Source organism: Ochotona princeps, chromosome 17 (assembly GCF_030435755.1).
Source record: "Ochotona princeps isolate mOchPri1 chromosome 17, mOchPri1.hap1, whole genome shotgun sequence".
Lineage (NCBI taxonomy): Eukaryota > Metazoa > Chordata > Mammalia > Lagomorpha > Ochotonidae > Ochotona > Ochotona princeps.
The window spans coordinates 45,686,690-45,699,503 of NC_080848.1; the positions used below are offsets into that span (position 1 = coordinate 45,686,690).

At 46.2% G+C, this 12,814-nt stretch overlaps 1 protein-coding gene and 1 pseudogene across 1 annotated transcript in view; one reads left to right on the forward strand and one right to left on the reverse strand.

Annotated features, from left to right (window-relative positions):
* The window catches only part of LOC131482427 (USP6 N-terminal-like protein), a 409,820-nt gene that overhangs the window by 363,655 nt on the left and 33,351 nt on the right, over positions 1 to 12,814 (reverse strand). The gene's annotated exons all lie outside the window — the stretch shown is intronic.
* LOC131482338 (probable G-protein coupled receptor 27) lies at positions 9,339 to 10,440 on the forward strand (annotated as a pseudogene).

Consider the following 12,814-nt stretch of genomic DNA (forward strand, 5'->3'; position numbering starts at 1 on the left):
AGAGGCCCACACTGTATATGACACACAGGAAGGCTTGCTGCCTCCCAAGAAGAGGGCAAGAGTGCAAGAACTGAGCTACACTGGGCAAGTCCCTTCGGAGGCCAGCTCTTCTTCTGTGCTTACAGAAGATATGATCCTCAGCAGTGAGGCCAGTGGCGACACAGCCCATGAAGACGATTGCGAGGCTGAGGGCCCAGCAGAGCTCCTAGCCCTGGAGGAGAGGCCCAGAGTGAAGACACCTGAGTGGCTCGTGCAGCCAGAGCATGGCTTTAAGTGCATGGCCTGCTGCCGAGTGTTCCCCAGCCTGGACATCCTGGAGGAACACGTGAGGAATGGAGTCAAGGAGGGCTTCAGTTGCCGCATTTTTCATCTGGCCTTTGCCTGGATGAAATCACAAAGCTCTTAAACAAGACGGCAAAGACAAGGAGAACACAGAAAAATCAGGCAGAGCACACCTATGTATAGAAGGCAGGAAGGTTTCTGCACGAGAACAATATCAAGCCAATAAGCAAAGTGCTTTCCGCCCGTGAGAAAGAGGCCAGGCAGCAGCCTCACTGTGCTGACACAGCTGCATCCACTCCAAGCAGCCGGAAGACCTGCTTTGGATTGCACAAGCCCACCACCTAGTGACCCACAGGACCATGGAACCCTGGCAGATGCCATCTGCCATTCTCTACAGCCAGAAAGAAAAGAAGGCAGACCCCAACACGAAGACCATATGCCCTCCCAACAGCAGCGAACACCCTGATGTACCACCAGCCCAGGTGAGAGGAACCTCACTCACCTGGCACACAAGCTCATGCCCCAGAACAGACACTGCTCTCTGTCCTCACCTTCACTACCTCTCCTTCTCCCCTCACCCACAGGCACATCACTATGTGCTGGATGCAGAAAGCAAAATCATCCAGGATCTGAAAGATACAAACTACCATCCATTCACTGAGTCCATTTACTCTCTGAGTGTTCTTCAACAGCCATTGGATACAGGTTTCTGCGTCATTTTTAGCACAGACCTTATCTCACACTTCTCCTTATATCCTTACCTGTACATTACCTGGTGGGGGGACAAGATTTCTTATCAGAAGAGGGGAATCAGATGCTATGTGGCTGAAAGCAAAAGCAACTCGCAGCTCATCCTTGGCTCTCCTGAGCAAGCACACACGGGGAGCAAGTGCTGCTTCTGCACTCACAGTAGAAGGATGGCACACATCATCAATCACCCGAGACACTCGAATCTCTGTCTCTCCTTTCTTAAACTGTTCTTTTCACTGCACCCCTCATGCCCTGTGCCTCTTTTCCTCTCTGTAGTCTCATTACCTGGATACCTCTTGTATCATCCCTCTTGCAAACAGCCTCTCAGGCCTAACCTGTTACTGACTAATCCCTTGAAGGCAGTACACACACTGACAGGACACCTATCTGAACTAGCCCTGGGACTAGACTAAACTGAAGGAAATCCTTGCATTTGGAGAGAACTGAGTTTCTTAGCTAGCCTTTCTCTTATGTCGCCACATTCACAATATCTGCAGCCTTTCCGAGCTGCATGACTTGAGAGCTCATGTGTACTTCCTGTGACACTGTCTACTCTCTCAGGCAGGAGCAAAGCTAGGAGCCACGCCTGTACTTGCTCAGCTGTGCTGCTCATTACACAGTGCACTCACACACACATAAGCACACACAAACACATTACCTTTTATTAACACCAGAAATATACATCATATATGTACCAGATCACAGAAAAATGTCTACCAGATATACCATGCCCCTGTTGTCACAAGAAGCCTTACCCATTCCATCACATATAGGATGTATCCTGTGAAGACCGCTACAAATCAAGTATCATATTGGTGATTATCAGACGAGGCAAGTCAGATGCTATATGGATAAACTAGAAGCAACTCGCAGCTACTCCTTGGCTCTCCTGAGCAATGCACACGTGGGTGAACAGGTGCTGCCTCTGCAGTCACAGTGGATGGAACACTCAGATCTGTGTCTAAGCAGGTGTCCCTCCAACCATGTTTCCATTTCAGGCTCAAACAGCTAGGATTGTAAAAGCTAAACATTTTTGGGGAAACCTCATAGCATGTTTTATTTGCTTACTATTTCTTCTTATTTCACTTTGTGTGTTCACACAGAAAAGGTGTCATTCCTCACCTGCACAAAGGTATTGAGTGGACTAGAAATGAGAAATACTCAGCTTTCAAATGATGTTTTCGCTTTTACCCATTTACAATTAGTGTAGCTTGAGACTGCATTATGGCAGTTGGGCATCTGTGGAGATACATATATTTGGATAGTTGAGTTGACTGATCACGTGTTCCTTCCTTCCTCATAACTGTGTGTATGAGAAGAGTAAGAGAGCCTGTGTGTGTGAACTCATCGGAGACGAGAGGTTGGACTGTGGTTGATTTGCTTTTATCTGCCTAGCGGCTTTCCCCTCTGCTTTCATACAAATACCTCCATTGCGGCTCTGTACATGGGCAAGTGAGCCGTCCACACAGTGAGGGCTGTTCTTCTCCACTTGGCTTCTGGGACTGACCTAGGGGGAAGCATCTGCCTGTGTCAGACCAATCCAAGCTCTATACTGACATTCAGGAAAAAATACTACATCTAAAACAGCCAAAAACACAGAACAAGCAATCCTGACTGAGGCTGTGGGCACTGGCTTTGGGTTACATTTAGTCTCTGACTGAGTTCCATGGTTCTCTGCTGCTCAACTTGAGTCAACCCTCCTTTCTGATTTGCCTGGATATGAGAACTGCTCCTGCATTTTGCTAAGCATCCTGCCAAGCATCTGTGTTCGGCCAATCTACTACATCTTGAAGACGACGATGAGAGAGATGTTGCTGGTTCTTCCTAAGTCATCCTCTGCCACTTGAGTTTAAACAACTCTCTGCCCTTGCAGTTTCTCCAATTACTCTTCTTTGAAATATCTCATTGTTTGGTTACTTGAATTTACTTCACTTTCAGTAAAGTCTCATGTTCTCTCTGTTATCCTGAGTCCTCTACTGTTGTTACTTAGGCACATTAGCTTTAACATGGTCATTTCTTCCATTTTAATCACGGAAAGCCTATATTCCACAAAGTACAGCAAAGCAAATTCCTTAGATATTATGTTAAAGCAATGAGGGCTTTATTTTTAAATCTTAGTCAACATAGTATGGCTTTGAGTGATTAAGGAGGTAAGAGTGAAGGTATTTCTACATCTAAACAAAAAGCTGGGTTTAAATTGCTTTAACAAGAGCCAGTTCTCTTCATGTGAAAGCAGATAGTGTAGTGTGATATTTAAATACTACAGTGATGAAAAGTTTGGGACAGTTGTTGTGAGCACAATAACACAGAGAATAGCACACAATACAGTTCCTGATACACACAGCTACTCAGCACACTTTGACTTATTTTTACTCATGTTTCACATGCTGTGCCCGTCATCGAATGACTTCTGCATTACAGAGGATGGATTAGCATTCAGAACAGTGAAACATCTTCAATGTCACATCCAGCGTGGCTCTACTCTGTCACACTCCAGACATTCATGAAACTTTTACTTCAGTGTGACACATACATCACACCTAGGAATGTTGTACATTCCAGTTGGGCTCTGCTGAATAGTAACAGTGCCTGTGTTGGTGGGCTGCTGTGGGGTATCTCAGCACATGCACACAGCATGCGCTACAGATCAGATCAGAGGAAACGGTGATTCTGCCTTTGACAAGAGATTCTGTTCAAGGCTTAGAGCTCTAGTTTCTGCTCAAGAATCTTATAGAGGTGATTGTGAACAAAACTGTTCCCACTATGCTATATAACACTAGGGACTTTTTCTTTCACTCTGATTCTGATCTGATAATTATAATCCAAAATTCCTCTATACCTCCCATCCCTCCCAGCCTCTACAAAATCACAATACTCTATTCATCTTGAGGCTTCCATTATTTTATTTGATATGTATTTATTTTTAAATGTTACAGAGGTGGATGGATTGCAGATACATACAAGCCTCTGGGTGGGATGGGAAGGGATGTGTGGGGAGAAGATGGATGAGACAAAAGACCCTGCCTTGGGCCCAGCACGAGGGCTCAGTGGCTAAAATCCTCACCTTACAAGCACCAGGATCCCCTATGGGTACTGATTTCTGTCCTTCCCATTCAGCTCCTTGCTTGTGGCCTAGGAATGCAGTAGTTTGTGGCCCAAAGCTTTGGGACCCTGCACATAGGAGATCCAGAACAAGCTCCGGGCTCCTGGCTTCAGCTAAGGTCTGCTCTTGCTGTTGCAGCCACTTGGGGAGTGATCCAGTGGATGGAAGATCTTTGTCTCTGTCTCTCTTTCTCTCTTTGACCCTGCCTTTCCAATAAAAATAAACATAAATCTGGACCTGGCACAGTGGCCTAGCTGCTAAAGTGCTCGCCTTGAATGTACAGGGATCCCTTTTCTATGTGTTCCTCAAACTGGATTCTGTGTAGGTCTCTGAAGATTCCACAATGCGATCTGACAGAGAGTAGCCTAAGACCCTCAATTACTTGAACTCAGTGGCTTTACTTATTTTATGAATTGTAACATTCACATAGAAGAAGGTGCTCCATAGATGGAAACATTATTATCTCTATGAAGCAAATGAACCTTAAAGCTAATGTTTTCCATATCAAGTCTAAGCTATCTGACATCTAGATCAAAAACATGGTTGTCGCATGGTATCTCCAGTTCTTGTCAACTGGCCCCAGAATTCAGGTCTTTCACTTTGCTTTATCCCCCAGCACTATATTAAATAATATTACTTTAGAAGTTTATTTATAATATACATTTATTCATTTTACTTGAAAGTCCATTTTTACAGAGAGAGAAGTAGAAACAGAGAGAGGGGGATAGATCTTTCACTGGTTCACTCCCACAATAGGCCCAATAGCCTGAGCTCAGCTGATCCAGAGCTAGGAGCCAGTAGTTACTTCTGGGCCACCTGTATGGATTCAGAGTCTCAAGGACTTGTCCATTCTCTATTTCTTTCTTTCCCATGTTAGAAGCAAGCAAGTTGAATCAGAAGTGAGGCAGCTGACATATGGCCCGGCATCCACAAGGGACCCTGGCCCTACCAGGCAAAGAATTATCTTGTGCTGACCCCTCCAAAGTCTGTGCTTAGAAAGAGGATGTGCTGTGTGATTCAAACTCTGACATTCTAGAAAAAGCTAAAAATAATAGATGATGTAGAGAACAGTGCTTGCCAGGGTTCAGGGAGTGGAGGAATGAAGATGCAAGGAAGTTGGCTGGGGCAGTAGAGCTGTTCTCAGAAGTGCCAGGATGACCTGCCCATGTCAGGACACGTTTGTCCCAGACCACAGGATACACAGCACAAAAAGTGACTCCTAATGTCATCTATGGCAATGAGTGATTGACGTGTGCCCAGGGATGTTTATTGATAATCATCTGTATGCTGCTCCGGGGCAGGGTATTAGTGAGGCTGGAGATGGAACATGTATGCAGCCATGGGGAAGGGGGAAATCTGTTCCACCTGCTCAATTTTTCTCTGAACTTACAACTCTGAAAAGTTGTTGGTGTGTATATTTATATATATCACACATTATGTAATATAAATATTTGTACATCTTAACTACATTATATTCAATATGTATGTATTCCTTAATTAGTATTTACAGAGGAGAATGTGAATAACGAATAGAATGGGAAGAATCAAACAGCAAAGACAGTCTAGGTAGAACAGTCACGATGCCCACATTTCCCCAAGGCTCCTCAGAGAGTTTACAGTCTGTGTTTGTGAGCTCAGAATATATTTGTAAGCATATTTATTTCTGTGTAAAACAAATGACATTACAGAGTACGTACTCTTTTATAACTTTATTCTTCATTGAACTTAACATACTTTGGGAACTTTTATGAGCACATACAGACCATTGTTCTTTTTAACTTTTGAAGATTATTTGCATGAATCCACATGAAGTTGCCAATATATAATAGTGTTTTGACCCACAGTGTGGCAATCCCACATAGCTAGTGGTGTATTTTGACTTGACCACATTTTTAGAAACATTTGGCTGATTTTAGTGTTTCACTTGTAGCATCCTTGCAAGCTATGAGTAGATTGTGTTTTGGAATCATCGAATCTTTTTCCTATAAGTTTATTTCTTCTTAGAAACTAGAAATCAAGTAGAATGCATTTTCTTTCATTTTTGTTTTTATTTACTTATTTTTTCTGTTTTTTTAGAATGCATTTTTAAAAGGTATGCCTGGTATGATTCTCAAACTTGAGGAGTCTGGATGTTATAACTACTTCAAGAATATCATTAATATTACAGAATGCTAAAGCAATTTTTAATGATAAGCAACAGTTTCACACTTATAAATGCAAGTGGCTTCAAAGGGCAGGGGAAGTTCTCATAAAATTCATCATTGTTGGCTCACAGAGAAAATTCAAAAACTAACTCCAAGTTATACTCAAAGGAGCTGGTAAATGATGAGCAATAAAGGATGAATGTGTTATAAGCTAGCATTTCCACTTGCTAGCAATGAAAGCACCCAAAATAATTATCAGAGTTAATGGCAAAATATGCTATTTTCTATTTAAAACCAATAGTCAGGGCCAGGTGCAATGGCCTAATAGCTAAAGTCCTCGCCTTGAATGTGCCGGGATCCCATATGGTCCCAACGCCTTGGGATCCTGCACCCGTGTGGGTGACCCAGAAGAAGCTCCTGGCTCCTGGCTTCAGATTGGCTCAGCTCCAGCTGTTGAAACTGAAACTGCTTGGGGAGTGAACAATTGGAGAGAAGATCTTCCTCTGTCTCTTCTCCTCTCTGTATATCTGATGGTCCAATATAAATCAATCAATCAAAAATTATGCTGTTGTTGTGATTGTTGGTCACTTTTCTAAGAATCAGAACTTAGCACGCTTTCTTCATAGAGATTGCATGAAGGAAGAAGCTGGGCAGCTGCATTGTTGTGCAGAGTGACCAGAAATATTTTAAGATTCACAGGAAAAGCAGTTAGCTCTGAAATATAAAGGAGCTTTCTTTTTCTTTTAAGAATTTATCTTTATTTCTATTGGAAAGGTGGATATACAGAGAGGAGGAGAGACAGAGAGGAAGATCTTCCATCCGAAGGTTGACTCCCCAACTGAGCGCAATGCCTGGAGCTGAGCCAATTCGAAGCAAGAAGCCAGCAGCTCTTCTGAGTCTCCCACACAGGTGCAGGGTCCCAAGGCTTTGGGCCGTCCTCGACTGCTTTCCCAGGCCACAAGCAGGGAGCTGGATGGGGAGTGGAGCTGCCGGGACTAGAACCGGCACCCATATGGGATCCCAGTACATGCAAGGCCAGGACTTTAACCACTACCCTATCCCTCCCAGCCTGAAACGAGCTTTCTTTGAGGTAGCTCTGCTTCTAGGATCCTCTTGCCCCTGTCAGGATGTGTGGGTGCCTGGAGGCATTCCCCAGGGACACTCCTCATCCCAGAGCAGACTCCGCAGGGGCAGATCTCTGCGCTTTCTCTCCCTTCTTGTCCATCAAAGGACAATCCATGGAAAAAGGAGCATGGGACAAGAAACTGCAACTTGTCACGCTGCTGAGGTGACCCCCAGGAACTCAAAGCAACCTTTCTCAACAAAAGCCCAAGAGAAGCCAGGCTCCTGGGTCCCACGGGACCAAGGACGGGCATTCCTCTGCTATCTGTGTGATTTGAAAGAGAATCTGCTTCTTCCTGCATTGAGATAATATCCATTTTTCTAAGCAATGCTTGAGCTCTCTAATACAGCAAGCTCTAAGTCATCATCACCCACTGAAGCTGGGAGATTATACTTGTGTCGTGAAACCGCAAGTTTGCACTACTTTATTTTGCAACAGTAAAAAAACTATTCCTCTTTTTCTTAATTCTGTGCAGAAAAATGTAGGGTATGTAACTATGGTAAAGATGAAGAGAAAAAGAAACTCTTCTTAACTCCAAATTTTATATATTCATAACATGTCTGAAGGCTATAAATGCCTCGTAGCTAAATCCTTGCCTTGCGTGTTCCGGGATGTCATGTGGGCACCTGTCCTGCCTACTCCCTACTTGTGTCCTACTTTGAAAGCAATAGAGGATGGCAGAAAGTCCTGGGACCCTACGCCCAAGTGTGAGACCTGGCAGAAGCTCCTGGCAGAAGCTCGGCTCGGCTCTGGCCCTTGTGGCCATTTGGAAAGTGAGCCAGCCACGCAAGATCTCTGTGCTTTTCTCCTTCTCTCTGTAAATCTGCCTTTCAAATAATAATAACAAATAAATATTTTTAATAAAAAAGGAAAATACCAAAGGATGTGTTCTCTTTTTCACTCTGGGACTAGCTGCTTATACATCATGAGAAGCAACTTACACTTTTCTTAAGATTTATTTATTTTTGTTGGAAAGGCAGATTTACAAAGAGAAAGAACTTCCATCCCCTGGTTCACTCCCCAAATGGCCACGATGGCCGGAGCTGAGCCAATCCAAAGCCAGGACCCTCCTCCAGGGCTCCCATGTGGGTGCAGGGGCCCAAGGACCTGGGCCGTCCTCCACTGCTTTCCCACAAGCAGGAAGCCGGGTGCAAAGTGGAGCATCTGGGACATGACCCAGTGAGCACATGGGATGCCAGCACCTGCGGGAGAAAGATGAGCCTGGTAAGCCACCACACCACCCCTCTATTCTTGTTTCAGCTTTGGGAAGTTGTTCATCAGGTGACACAGAAATAGAAAGCAAAACACACAGTCACATTTTGTTTTTGTTTTTTTTTTAATTTACTTACTTTTACTTCAAAGTCATATATACAGAGAGGAGAAACAGAGAGGAAGATCCTCCATCTGATGATTCACTCCCCAAGTGAGCGCGCAATGGTCGGTGCTGTGCCAATCCGGAGCCAGGAGCCAGAAACTTCTTTCTGGGTCTCCCACATGGGTGCAGGGTCCTAAGTCTTTGGGCCATTCTTGACTGCTTTCCCAGGCCACAAGCAGGGAGCTGGATGGGAATTAGAGCTTCCAGTATTAGAACCGGCGCTCATATAAGACCCCGGGGCGATCAAGGCTAGGACTTTAGCCGCTATGCCAAGCCACTGGGCCCAGAGTCACATTTTAATCAGCTGTTTGCATCCTAAACGTGAAGATGGTAGGAAGAGTATGTTGTTGGGCGGCCTCTCTGCGCACTCTGGTGGAGGTGAGGGGGCTCTGCTGCGGCGACAGCGGCATGGCGGAGAAGGGGAATGCAGGGTGCTATGCTGGGAGCTCGCCCAGGACGCTCGGCGGCGGCAGCAGCGGCACCTGAGCGCGGGCGGGGCGGCCAGAAAGTCACGAGGTCGAGGTCAGCTCCCGGGTGTTGCGCACTCCACGAGAGGCCGCGATGGCGAGCGCGAGCTCATCGGTCAGCGACGACGGCGACGGCAACGGCGAGGCAGCGGCGCTGGGCCTCGAACTGGCCACGCTCAGCCTGCTGCTGGGCGCGAGCCTGGCGGGCCACGTGCTGCTCGCGCTGCTCGTCCTGTGGGAGCGCAGCCTGCACGCGCCCTTACTGCCTGCTGCTGCACCTGTGCCTGTGCCTGGCCGCCGGGCTGAGTGCCGCCGGGCTGAGCGCGCTCTCCTGCCAGTCCTGCTGGCTGCGCGCCTGGCCATGGGCCGCCCCCGGGGCCCTGCTGGGCGCGCTGGGCTGCGGGCTGCTCGCCTTCCTGGTCGCGCTCTTCTGCTTCCACACCACCTTCCTGCTGCTTGGAGTGGGCGTCACCCGCTACCTGGCCATGGCCCACCACCACTTCTATGCTGAGCTGGCAGTGTGCCCCACCATGCTGGTGTGTGCCTCCTGGGCGCTGGCACTGGCCGCGGCCTTCCTGCCCGTGCTGGACCGCGGCCGAGACAAGAAGCATGCGCCCTGTGCCCTAGAGCTTCAGGCGCTTGGCTTCCTGCTGTGATTCAGCATGGTGGTGGGTGCCACACACCTAGTCTGCCTCCACCTGCACTTCTTCATCCATGATCGCCACAAGATGTGGCCTGCGCGCCTAGTACCCGCTGTAACCCACGACTGTACCTTCCATGGTTCAGTGCCACTGGCCCGGCAGCTGCCAACTGGATGGCGGACTTTGGTCGTGGACCTATGCCACCCGCACTCATGGCCATCCAGGCGGCTGCGGTGCTCACCGCCTGCTAGTGCTGGAGGAGTTCAAGATGGAAAAGAGGCTCTGCAGGATGTTCTACGCCCAAGCTGCTCTTGCTGCTGCTCTGGGGCCCTTACTTCATGGCCAGCTACCTGTGGGTGCTGGTACGGCCCGGCGCCGTGCCCCAGACCTACCTGAAGGCCTCAGTGTGGCTCACCTTGCGCCGGCATCAACCTGTTCAACAGGGAGCTCAGGGACTGCTTCTGCGCCCAGTTCCCCTGCTGCCAGAGCCCCCAGGCGGCACAGGCCACCCTCCCTTGAGACTTGAAAGGATTGTGTCTCTTGAAATGGTTTTAATAACTACAGAAAGTTGTAAATGTGTGCTAAAGACATTGCCTACCAACTATAAATCTTTAAAATTTATTGATTTCTTTCTGCTATTTTTTTAAATTAACTTACTTGGTTTGATAGTATTTTATTTTTTAAGATTTATTTTTAACTTAATTAGAAAGTCGGATATACAGAGAAGAGCAGAGATAGAGAGAAAGATCTTCCATCTGATTGGTTCACTCCCCAAACCGCCGCAATGGCTGGAACTGCGCTGATCTGAAGCCAGGAGCCCAGAGCCTCTTCCAGATCTCCCATGTGGGCGCAGGGTCCCAAGGCTTTGGGCTGTCCTCCATCAGCTTCCCAGGCCACAGGCAGGAAGCTAGATGAGAAGCGGGACTGCCGGGATTAGAACCGGCACCCATATGGGATCCTGGCACAGGCAATGTGAGGACTTTAGTCGCTAGGCTAATCTGCAGGCCCCAATTTATTCACTTTGTAATGGACAAAATAGTGGTACCTATTTCTGGAGTGCAGCCCAATACTTGGGCATACGTGCGCGTGGTGCACTGATCAATTCTTGATATTTAGACTGTGCACTACCTCAAGCATCTGTCATTTCGTTGTCATAAGAGTCCTCAAACTCTTCGTGTCTAAGTAATTTAAATGCACAGTCTGTGAAACTGTCCACCAGAGCTGATGCGCCTGTTTTATCATCTTTTAAATTCCTTCACCAAGGTTTACTCACACTCCCGGCCCTACACACGCACACACACACAGACACACACACAACGCCACAGCCCAGCCACAGCTAACCACTTGGATACTTTGCCGTGAGACTACCTTGTGTAGATTCAACATAGAAGTGAGCTAATGTGATGTTTGCCATTCTGTCCCTAGTTTACTTCACTTAATATTATGTCCTCCGGGTCCATCTAGTCTCTAAGTCACCAGATATGTCAGGATTGTGCTAAAATGTATTGTTGCTTATCATGTCATCGTGTATACATAAGATGTTATCTTTTTAAAAAGATTTATTTGTTTGTTTATTGTGTGTGAAAGTCAGATATACAGAGAGGAGGAGAGACAGAGAAGAAGATCCTCTGTCTGCTGATTCATTCCCCAAGTGGCTGCAACAGCCAGAGCTGAGCCAATCTAAAGGCAGGAGCCGGGAGCCAGGAGCCTCCTCTGGATCTCCCATGTGGGTGCAGGGTTCCAAGGCCTTGGGCCATCCTCCACTACTTTCCCAGGCCACAAGCAGAGACCTGGATGGGAAGTGGGGCCACTGGGACACAAATTGGTGTCCATATAGGATCCTGGCATGTGCAAGTCAAGGACTTTAGCTGCTAGGCTACCATGCCGGGTCTATCATCTTACCTTTATTCATTCATCTACTGGTGGGTACTTAAGTTCAATTCACATCTCACCTATGGTGAGTAGTGCTGTGATACACAGGAGAGTACTCTTTCAAATTGTGATTTTATGTTTTACCATTTTGCAGGTCTAGGGCTTCCTCCTTGCCCTTCCCATCTTCCTCTGCAGTGTCCCCTGTGTTTTGCAGTAATATAGTCCTTCAGCTGGAGCTGACTCCGGTATTCTGCTTTTTACGTAGGTCACGACGCTGTTGGCATAAGCAGTGGTAGAAAGTCTAGTATCTTGCTGTCTAGGTATATTTAGAAGTGTTCTTGGGAGCCTACTTTTGGGAGTAGGGAGGCACTCTGTCAGTTTCTGATTCTTGGTAGTCTGGTCTCCATGACATCCTTCATTTGTGAGATCACAGGAGTGTACCTTGTTACCTTTGTATCTTTTTGTTCAGTAGTTCGGATGGCAGTTGTCTTGTAGTAAAGTAAGCATGTGTTTGTTCTTTTGGGTCTGGCTCATTTCACTGAGCACAACGCTCTCTAGCTGTGACCACTTGGTTGCAAATGGTGGAATTTTGTTCTTTTTATTTTTCCTTTATTTTTTAGCTTAAAATGAATTTATTCTACAATAAAAAAGTAGGCATACTGGAAAGTAAAGGTACATTATTAAAAATACAAAGCAAACGAAAGAAAGCCGAACAACACAAATGTTTTAATCCAGCCACTAAGGTAAAATGTACATCATTTATGCCAAAAAACAATGTATTTCAGGAAGAATATGCATTTCAAATGAAATGTTAACGATGTCAGATTTTGCGCATCCACATATATTGCTATCATGCTAAAAAGCCATAACTATTTCCTTCTAAACCCTACTTACCACTAATTTTACAAATTTAAAAATAAATTAAACATATGCTTGAGCTTATGGGGAGAACCAAAGGTATATGGAAGCGAAAGAAATGTGACTAGGTCCTAAAAATTTTCACAATCACTTTTTCTCCAGACTTTGCAATGCTTTGAACAATTCCTTGAAATCAGCT